This window comes from Sparus aurata, chromosome 3 (genome assembly GCF_900880675.1).
Source record: "Sparus aurata chromosome 3, fSpaAur1.1, whole genome shotgun sequence".
Taxonomy (NCBI): Eukaryota; Metazoa; Chordata; class Actinopteri; order Spariformes; family Sparidae; genus Sparus; species Sparus aurata.
Window position 1 is genome coordinate 25,565,586 of NC_044189.1, and position 8,944 is coordinate 25,574,529.

Genomic DNA, 8,944 nt, shown 5'->3' on the forward strand with positions numbered 1-8,944 from the left:
GAAATTGTATGGAATATTGCCATCTGAATGTAACTTGTAACCAAAGCTTTGAGTCAAATTAGATCTTAGACATTAACATGGGTAAATGCACTTAGCTACGATCCAACTCTGTTGTATTTGCAGTGTAATGTTACATGAATAAAGTTGTGTTCTTTTCAGACGGATGTTAATTAGTCAAAGCAACTAATTTTAATGCTGTACAGTATGATCAGTGTGGGTCAAGCATTTGTAGTGGCATTTACACAAAACAAACATCGTCACAAAAAAGGATCCGATTCAACTCGACTTGCGCCTTTTTTTTTCTTAGACTGGGAGCCATATTTGGTTTCCATTAGTGGTTTAGGAAATCCTAAAGTAATCATGTAAACCCACCTTCTTCATCTCATTGATAATGAGAACAGGACTTGAACTCTAATTTCCATGCACTATCAGGTGGTGAAATGAAGCGTGCAACCTTCCGCTCAGGGGTCATTCACACTACTCCGTCAGCAAACTCAAGGTGACAGATAGTTTAGAACCATTCCAAGCACTCTGTCATTAAAGTAAATAGATAAATGAGGTAAAACTGTATTCATATCCAGCAGGACAATTACACATATAGAAAAATAACATTTATACCATGGTCTGGGGTAATACTCGATTCTGATTGGCTGCAGGTGTCCGTTAACCCCTGGTATATGGACACCTACTAAGTAGTTCCAGTCAAATTGACTGTTCACCGCTGTAAATCAATGCGCTAGCTGGCGTATGAAATCTGAATATTTTATTTCCAGCACTGAGTGCAGTCCTTCAGTCCTTCAGTGTCTTATCCTCTGAACACCATAGGGTGGCAACTGTAACACACAAGCCGAATTTCTTTTCTTTGGCAAGTGACCATGGTATAAGCGGGATAATGCCCTTCGAGGTGTCCATAAACAGGAGTTAAAGGCCTCCGCGTCGTCCTTTAACTCCTGTTTATGGACACCTCGTCGGGCATTATCCCTTACATATACATTAGTATAACAAAAAAAAATGCCAAAACACAAAGAGACACAGTAACAATGCTTCACTCAACAACAGTTGATATCCTGAAAGACTTCATGATGCTGGACGTCCCTCCTAGATGCACCATCTACATCTACAACATTACCTTGCAAATTATATCTCTGAAGTGAAAACACAGACTATTTTTCATGACAACGATTGATCTTAGAGGTTAAGAGCATAGTTTAGTGCTTTGGTGAACACTGACCCCCATTTTTACCATGTTGAAAATGCAAAATAGCTGGGAAGAAGGGAAACATGACAGGAGAGAGGAAAGAAAAATGGTAAATCAGACTTAAACAGAGGGAGAGAAAAAAAAGGATAAATTGAAGAAGGAACAAGTGAAGCAAACAAAAAGGGACTAAGAGTAAAGAGGCTGTGAGGGGCTCTGGCAGTAAGATTAAATGTTTTATTATTATCTTTAAATCTTTAAATTATTATCTTTAAATTATCTTTGAATATATATATATATATTTTCTTATACTATTATAATCCCGCAAGGGAAATTTTTTTTTCCACTCACATTACACACACAGGCGCACGCACACTCACACACACACAAACACACACCTGCAATGTATAGAGGAGATGAGTGAAGGGGCTTCCACACATGCTAGGGCGCCCAACGAGCAGTGTTAGGGGTCGGTGCCTTGCTCAAGGGCACCTCGGCAATGTCCAGCATGTGAACTAGCATTCTCGAACTATATATATATATATATATATATATATATACATATATATATATATATATACATATAAATATATATTTAAACTGAGACTTTATGACACATTTCTGTATAATAACGTAAAAAGTGTATGTAAAAGAAATACACATATTTTCACTCATGTAGAGTGGATTTCCATTACACATATGTGGCACTTGTGCACTGCTGTCATGCCTTGAGTGGCCAATTTAACTGACAACAGTGGAAGCTTAGTGTTGAAGCAGCCACTCGGTGAATGGTCCATATATGTTACATGTTTATTGTTGCCATGCTGAATGGGTGAATGTGGCAGCTGTATATAAAAGTCAAGTCCATTTTCCAGGTATTTATCAAGCAAACACAACAAATAGGTTTGATGTTCCATATTTAATAAAGTACCACACACAAGCAAAACATAGGCCTTTAGTAAAAATAAAACATAAATAACATTGTAAGAAATTAATTGTTAAGAATCACAACTGACTATTAACTGTGACGCTGATCATTAACAGGATCACAAAGCCAGAAAACGACTGCTTAACATCAAGCATCTCTGAAGGGTTTGAAATTTCACTGAACTCAGCTACACTTATTGGTCATTAAAATATGTAATTAACAAAAACATATTAATATTTCTTAAACTGATCTCAAACCTCACTACAATTTTCACTGAATGAAAGTCCCAAACACACATCTGTGTTTGAATTTTTGAAATCTGAAAACATACAATTCAACATTTTAAGCAATAGAAACTGTAGCTGTGTCAAACACATAACCAAAAGCCTTTTATTAGCAGTGAAGGCACAGACAATATGTATCCAAACTCAAACTTAAAATAGAATTGAAGCATTACGCGTCTTAAAGTAGTAGCTTCTTTCTTTACTGAGTGTTAATGTGTGAAAAAAACATGATGTCCTCTGCTGAATCACCACTCAGCCACTCGACCCTAAAAAAAAAAAAAAGCAGAAATTGGATGTCGTGTGGTTTAACAGAGAAGTTTGGGGACACTAGTTTTAATTGAGAGCTGGATAAAAATATCGATACCACTCTTATGTGTCTGGGAAATATACAGCTACAGCCAGCTGACAGTTAGCTTAGCTTAACACAAACGCTGGAAACAGCTAGCCTGGCTAAGTCCAATGGTTACAGAATTGTCCTCGAAGCACCTCAAGCTCAGTAATTAACACGTCATATCTTGCTTGTTTAATTAACCAGGTACATGCTCGCTGTTTCTAAGCTAAGGAAAGTTAACGGGCTGTTTACTACCTGGACAGATCTTAGAATGTTTTCAATGTTCTGGGCTAGATTGCATTAAAGGAGAACTTCGGTCGATTTCAACCATGGAGCTTTATCACTCAAGCGACCCTTGTCTTGCCAGTACCGAAAACGTGAACACTTTTGGTCCACGTCTTACAGGGCTCCTTGAACACTTGAGCACTAGTTTGGTCTGCCGGACGACAGGGATGAACAAACCGTATGTGGCTGCTTGCACAAACACACTGTTTAACCACTTTTTTATTCATTGTGAGTCATAAACGCTACAGTGCTGTGTTGTAAGGTGTCTGCTGATGTTGCATAACTTTTGGGGTGAGACTTGGAGCATGTTAAGACGCTTAAAACACAGTGTAAAGTTCTGACCCCATGCTGTTAGCGTTCAATGCTAACTCTCCGTTCAAGGAGCTCTGTAAGAGGTGGACCAAAAGTGTTTGCGTTTTCGGTACTGGCGAGTCAAGGGTCACTTGAGCGATAAAGCTCCATGTTAAAATCGACCAAAGCTCTCCTTTAAGAAAGAGAATATAGGAGGCAAAGTGGAATACCTTCCTCTTCCTTGCCCTTTTGTTCCCTGTGAAAAGTTTGCCCTTCTGTCTCAATCCAGCGCAGTTTCATGTCTGGTAATCCATGTTTTTCAAGTCTAGCATGCAGCTTCAGAGAGAGAGATTGAGAGACAGAGTAGGAAAAAAAACTTTGATCACGACCAACCATTGACACATGGGTACCTGTGCGCTTGTTTTCTTTTGTAAAAATTTTAAATCAATTCAAAAACAGCAGAGACATGGTCTGGGAGCTTTTTCTATTTCAAACATGTTTACTTGCTGCAATGGATGCTGCAAATGTTACTAGGAGTTACAAGGAGAACATCACTAGCTTCCTATGTGATTCTGAGGGGTTATGTCATATAAGAAAAAGCCCCATTCATGACAAGATCATCCACTGTGGGGGAGGGGGGACGTAAGGCTCTCTGGGGAACTTAACAGCCTAACAACACTTTTCAAACGTATTACCAGAACTCATTACGTAACTCAGTATAAAAGTAAACTTCCAGTACCTGCTTCAAAATCTGCTGCTGGATCGCAGGATCATTCAGGTCAGCGTCAGACTCAAACTTCAATTTGAACATGGTCTTGTGCAGAATTGGACTTTGACAGATAAAAAAGTGGCTTTCCTCACAGTCAGTATCCAACCACTTCCCTGTGGTCGTGTCCACGATGGCACATGGTGCCCCACTTTTGTCAGGCTGGCCGGTGTTCCAGTTAGTGAAGCTGGTGGGACTGTTGTCTGACCAGTAAGCCCACCTCTCTCTGTGAAGACCTAGCCAGTGTGTTGTCGACAGCATGTTGTTGACTTGATCATTCTCAGACTTGGTCCTCACAGTGGCAAGGTCTGTATACTTGGACCTACAGTGACTCTGAGCCTGGTGCCAAGTCATCATAGAGGCCACTGCAATGAAGCTGGAAGGACCTTGTTCTGAGAGTGAACAGAAAGGGAAAAAAGGGAAATGGGTGGGCTGTGGTTGGCAGTTTGACCTAGAATGACAATTATAATAAAGGCATCACTTGCAGGTTTTCATTGTTTGCTGTTGGTAGACACAGAGAAAAGGAGTGGCATGAGAGAAAACAAAGCAGAGAAGCTTTTATGTTCTAAAGCCTCTCCTTCTACTCCTTTTAGTGCAGCCATAGGTAACGCAGCCTGGACAGACAATTCTAAACAAAACTACACTTTGCGTAGCCTAGATTATTCACTCCAAATCAATCTAAAGAGAACCTCATTTTTTACATTTCAAAAGTTTAGAATCATGGTCATTGTGACATTTTGTACATGATAAATCCCACTGACTCCGGTAAATACCTGACTTTTCTTCTTGCATCAACACAAGGTATTGTAATAGCTTGGCAACTGGTTTTATTTTAACATCAATTATATTTTTATTTTCATAAACAACCTGCCTAATTGTACCTACTGATATGACTGCATCATACTGTGTTATAGAATTTAAAAAAAAATAGTAAAAAATATTTCATTTTAATTTCTACATTGTTAAATGTTTTGGCATCATGTGATGCCTCTTTTCATTGTGGTTGTTGGTCATTTTACCATGTGAGTGAATATCAGACACTGCCTGACTGCGCCTGCAGAATATTTTCTATCCTCATGTTGAAATTCTAAGAAAGACATTCAGAAGTAATCCAAGAATTCTTCTCACCGTCATAGCAGACTGCAGAAAATGGATTCGAACATCCCTGGTCATACCACGTCCCATATTTGTTAATTGCAGTGCAGTTCTGCTTTGAGTCGTTATTGTTAGGCTGTCCTGATCCCCAGTTGTTGAAATCTCTACCAGTGTGGAAATCTGCGTTTCCCATTGACCACTTCCATCTGGTCAGGTCATCGCGAAGCCCAATCCACGCACTAGTGCTACTTCCCTGCAATATACTCATCAGCCTGTTGCTTTCTTCCTCATTTTCTACAGTGGCAAGATCAGCGAACATCTCTCTGCAGTAGCTCTGAGCTTCGGCCCAGGTCTTTGACATCTGTACATAGTGGTACTCTCTGACGATGTTTGGAGACAGAGCAGACAGCCCTGAAGGAAAAAAAAAAGGTTTTCACTCATGTATTCTAATGCAATACGACAACCCTGCAACAAACACAAGTACTGTTAATGCATGTAATGATCCCTTCCTATGGAGAAAGTCAAAGATAATGTGATTCAGCAGTTTAAGGTGATGTTTTCAACAAACATGTCTCTGACCTGAGAGCGTGAGCACCAACAGTAGTGTCTTCTTCATCCTAGAAATAGAAATATGCATAACATAATAATAATAATATGATATATATATCATATTTTATGCATATAAAAAATTATAAGAATTTCACTGATTGGATCATTAAATACGTCCATTGGAATAGTGTTGAGCAAAGATTTGTTTTGAATCTCAGTATGATAGCTTGAGGGTCGTAAAAAATGTAATTCTCTGTCATCGATCTTTACTTCTACATTTACATCTTCTACATTTTTCATACATGTGATAGGATAATTCTTGTTTTAGAAGTAGGAAACAAACTCTTTCAGTTCTGAGGCAGAGATCAGAGAGGCCTACCTTTGTGGAAAGCTCCAGGTCTTGTTCCGTGGTTTGTTCTGACGTCTCTCAAACATTTTGAATCTATACACTTACTTTTATCGGTTTCTTCCCTCCCTCTCCAAAGTCATTAGGCAAACTCAATGTCATTCATTTGCTTCTGACTCCAGAAAACAGGATGTGGAAACATACGAATCAAGATGGTGAAATTGAGGGTGTGACCTTTTAATTCGGTCATTAAGGGGATGAACTGCAGGTGAATTGGGTAAAAAATGTAACCACTCACTATGAAACTTCCCCAGTTGATTACTTACGTTAAGGTGAAGTACCTGGTACTTTTGTGTTACAAGTTGTCAGAAATGTAATGTTTAATTATGCAAATCAGGCATTAGGCACAGAACTGGAATTGAAACATGGGTCAAAGCCTGGTCCAAGTTAAATTTTGTTGACATATACAAAGTTTTAACAAAAATCTCTTTCTATCACTCCGTAAATTAGAAAAAAAAACATACAAATAAAGATTTCCGCTATTGTTTTTAGGAGAGAGGGTGGAGATTTTAGGTTCAAAATTTGACAATTTAACTAATAGATATCACCATGAAAATCCCTAAATTGACCTGCATGAAAAACATATGTATACACCTCCTGTCTCCCCATAAAAAACATTACAACCAAAATGAAAGACATGAACCGGCAATACGCTGTAGAGCAGCTATGCTATGAAAGAGTAGAGCCCGACTTTATTTTTGAGTTAAAAATAATGATATTGTTTTATCAGCCAAAATACGCTACTTCTGTCAAACTCTGAAAATAACATCAGTGTTCTAAAGCAGCAAACTTCACTCAACAAATCAGGAATCAGGCCGATACTGGTTTATTACAATCAGAAGTAACACTGATGTTTGGTAGAAATCTTCATTATGATCATCGATATTAGTGAAGCAGCACACGTGGCGGTACTATAATATAAAAATGATAAGTAAAAGCTCCTCATTCAAAGGTGTATTTAAGTAATAGAATGTAACAATACAAATTTATCTCATTCTGTCAGTTTTTCACTATTAAACATAATTTTTTGGGATAAATATTACTGCTGTATTCATGATGTGTGTGTTGCATTTTACTGCTGTACACCTTTTTGGTTGCAGGTATTTTAAGTTCTTGATATATTCTTTGGTAGCTTCATCGACAGAAATACATCATAGGATTGCATACGTTTGTAGCGTCGCTCCACTTTATCAAGCTTTAGGAGCTGGAGAATTTTAGTTCTTCAGTTTACAGAAACATTAAAAAATCCTTTAATGTGGAGAAACATGTTTTTCACTGGATAGGAACCGTATGAAAGTATGTGTTTTTTACCTAGGTATTTATTTATTTTGTTATACTATTTCTTGAGTTGATTTTTTTCAAGTACACTTGAGTAAATACACTAAGCTATACATTCCACCACTGTCGTGTTTGCAGTGCAATGTTACATTAGTAAAGTCATGATCCTCTCTGACAAATGCAACCGCATCACAGCAAGTGTTTTAATTCCTTTAAACTGTATGTCACTGTGGGTCAGGTGTTCTGAAGGTGCTTTAACAGCAAACAAATATCTCAGCTAAAGACGATCCATCCAGAAACATCTGCTGTTTTTCTCAGACGTGACCCATATTTTGTGTCTGTCATTGGTTTAGGAAATCCTGACGCAATTATGTAAAACCAACGTCTTCGTCTCATTGGTAATGAGAACAGAGCTTGATCTCTTATTTTCATGCACTATCAGGTGGTGAAATGAAGCGTGCGACCTTCGGCTCAGGGGTCATTCACACTACTATGTCAGCAAACTCTAAAGGTGACAGACAATTTAGAACCATTACAAGCACATGTCATTAAAGTAAAGTAAAGTAAAGTAAAGTAAAACCTTATTGATGGCAAGTGAAGCAGTTAGACATACATATAGAAAAATAACACATATAGCAAAACAAAGAATTGCTACTGTATGTCTTCTTTTATAATCATGGTATCTCTGACATGACCCTCGTGCATTTACAGACATAAATAACCATGAGTCATTTAAAGCTCTTCATTTATCATTCATCTTTCCCCCAATTTCACAAACTTGCGAATATTTCAAAGAGCTGCAGGAACCCTAGAAAGCAGCCGAAACACAAAGACACACAGTAACAATGGTTCACTCTACAACCGTTATCAACAGATATCCTGAAAGAGCTCCTAGCCCTTTTCACAAAGAGTCACCGCATTATCGCCGCGGCGCCGGTTTGCCAATTCTCCGCCGTTGTTTGTTCACACAGAGCCAAGCAGCTCCGGCATGAAGACGAACCAGTGTGTAATTCACACAGAAAGCTGACACCGCGGATCCTAAAGAGGCGTGACGGTACACATCATGATGATGATGTATGTGTCCTTTTTTTCAAGGTGTTTCCCGGTGTCCAGCTGACTGTTTATAATCATATGGTTGATGTTATAATTTGTTGTGGTTGAGATACTAACCCATCAAACATCCTGGAAAGTGACTAAGTTATGTTTTTCACTCTAAATTACATAATTACATAATCACCACCAGTAAACAGAACGCTGTCTGACTCTTTCACTCGCGGGGAGGGAGGCTGTTTTCTGGGGTAAAGTTCACTGAAGTCTCAGTTGGGAGGGCTGACCGTCGAGGTTATTTTTTTTTCAACACGAACACACTTGGTGAGTTAAGGGTGGAGGGTGTGGAGAATTGGCGGAGGATCCTCGCACTCAAAGGGCAGTGTGAATGGGGCTCATGATGCTGGGCGTCACTTCTAGACCCCCATTTTTACCATGTTGAAAATGCATCGGTACGTCCACTCGGTGCCCATTTCAGAGTGCCGCGTC

At 38.8% G+C, this 8,944-nt stretch overlaps 1 long non-coding RNA gene across 1 annotated transcript; it reads right to left on the reverse strand.

The window, feature by feature from the left end:
• Nucleotides 1-2,546: 2,546 nt before the first annotated feature.
• LOC115578810 (uncharacterized) lies at nucleotides 2,547-4,239 on the reverse strand. The gene is made up of 3 exons (XR_003983539.1): nucleotides 4,054-4,239; nucleotides 3,545-3,650; nucleotides 2,547-2,673 (listed from the first exon to the last, which is right to left on the reverse strand). It is a non-coding gene; the product is annotated as an uncharacterized LOC115578810 (long non-coding RNA).
• Between the last annotated feature and the right edge of the window lie 4,705 nt (nucleotides 4,240-8,944).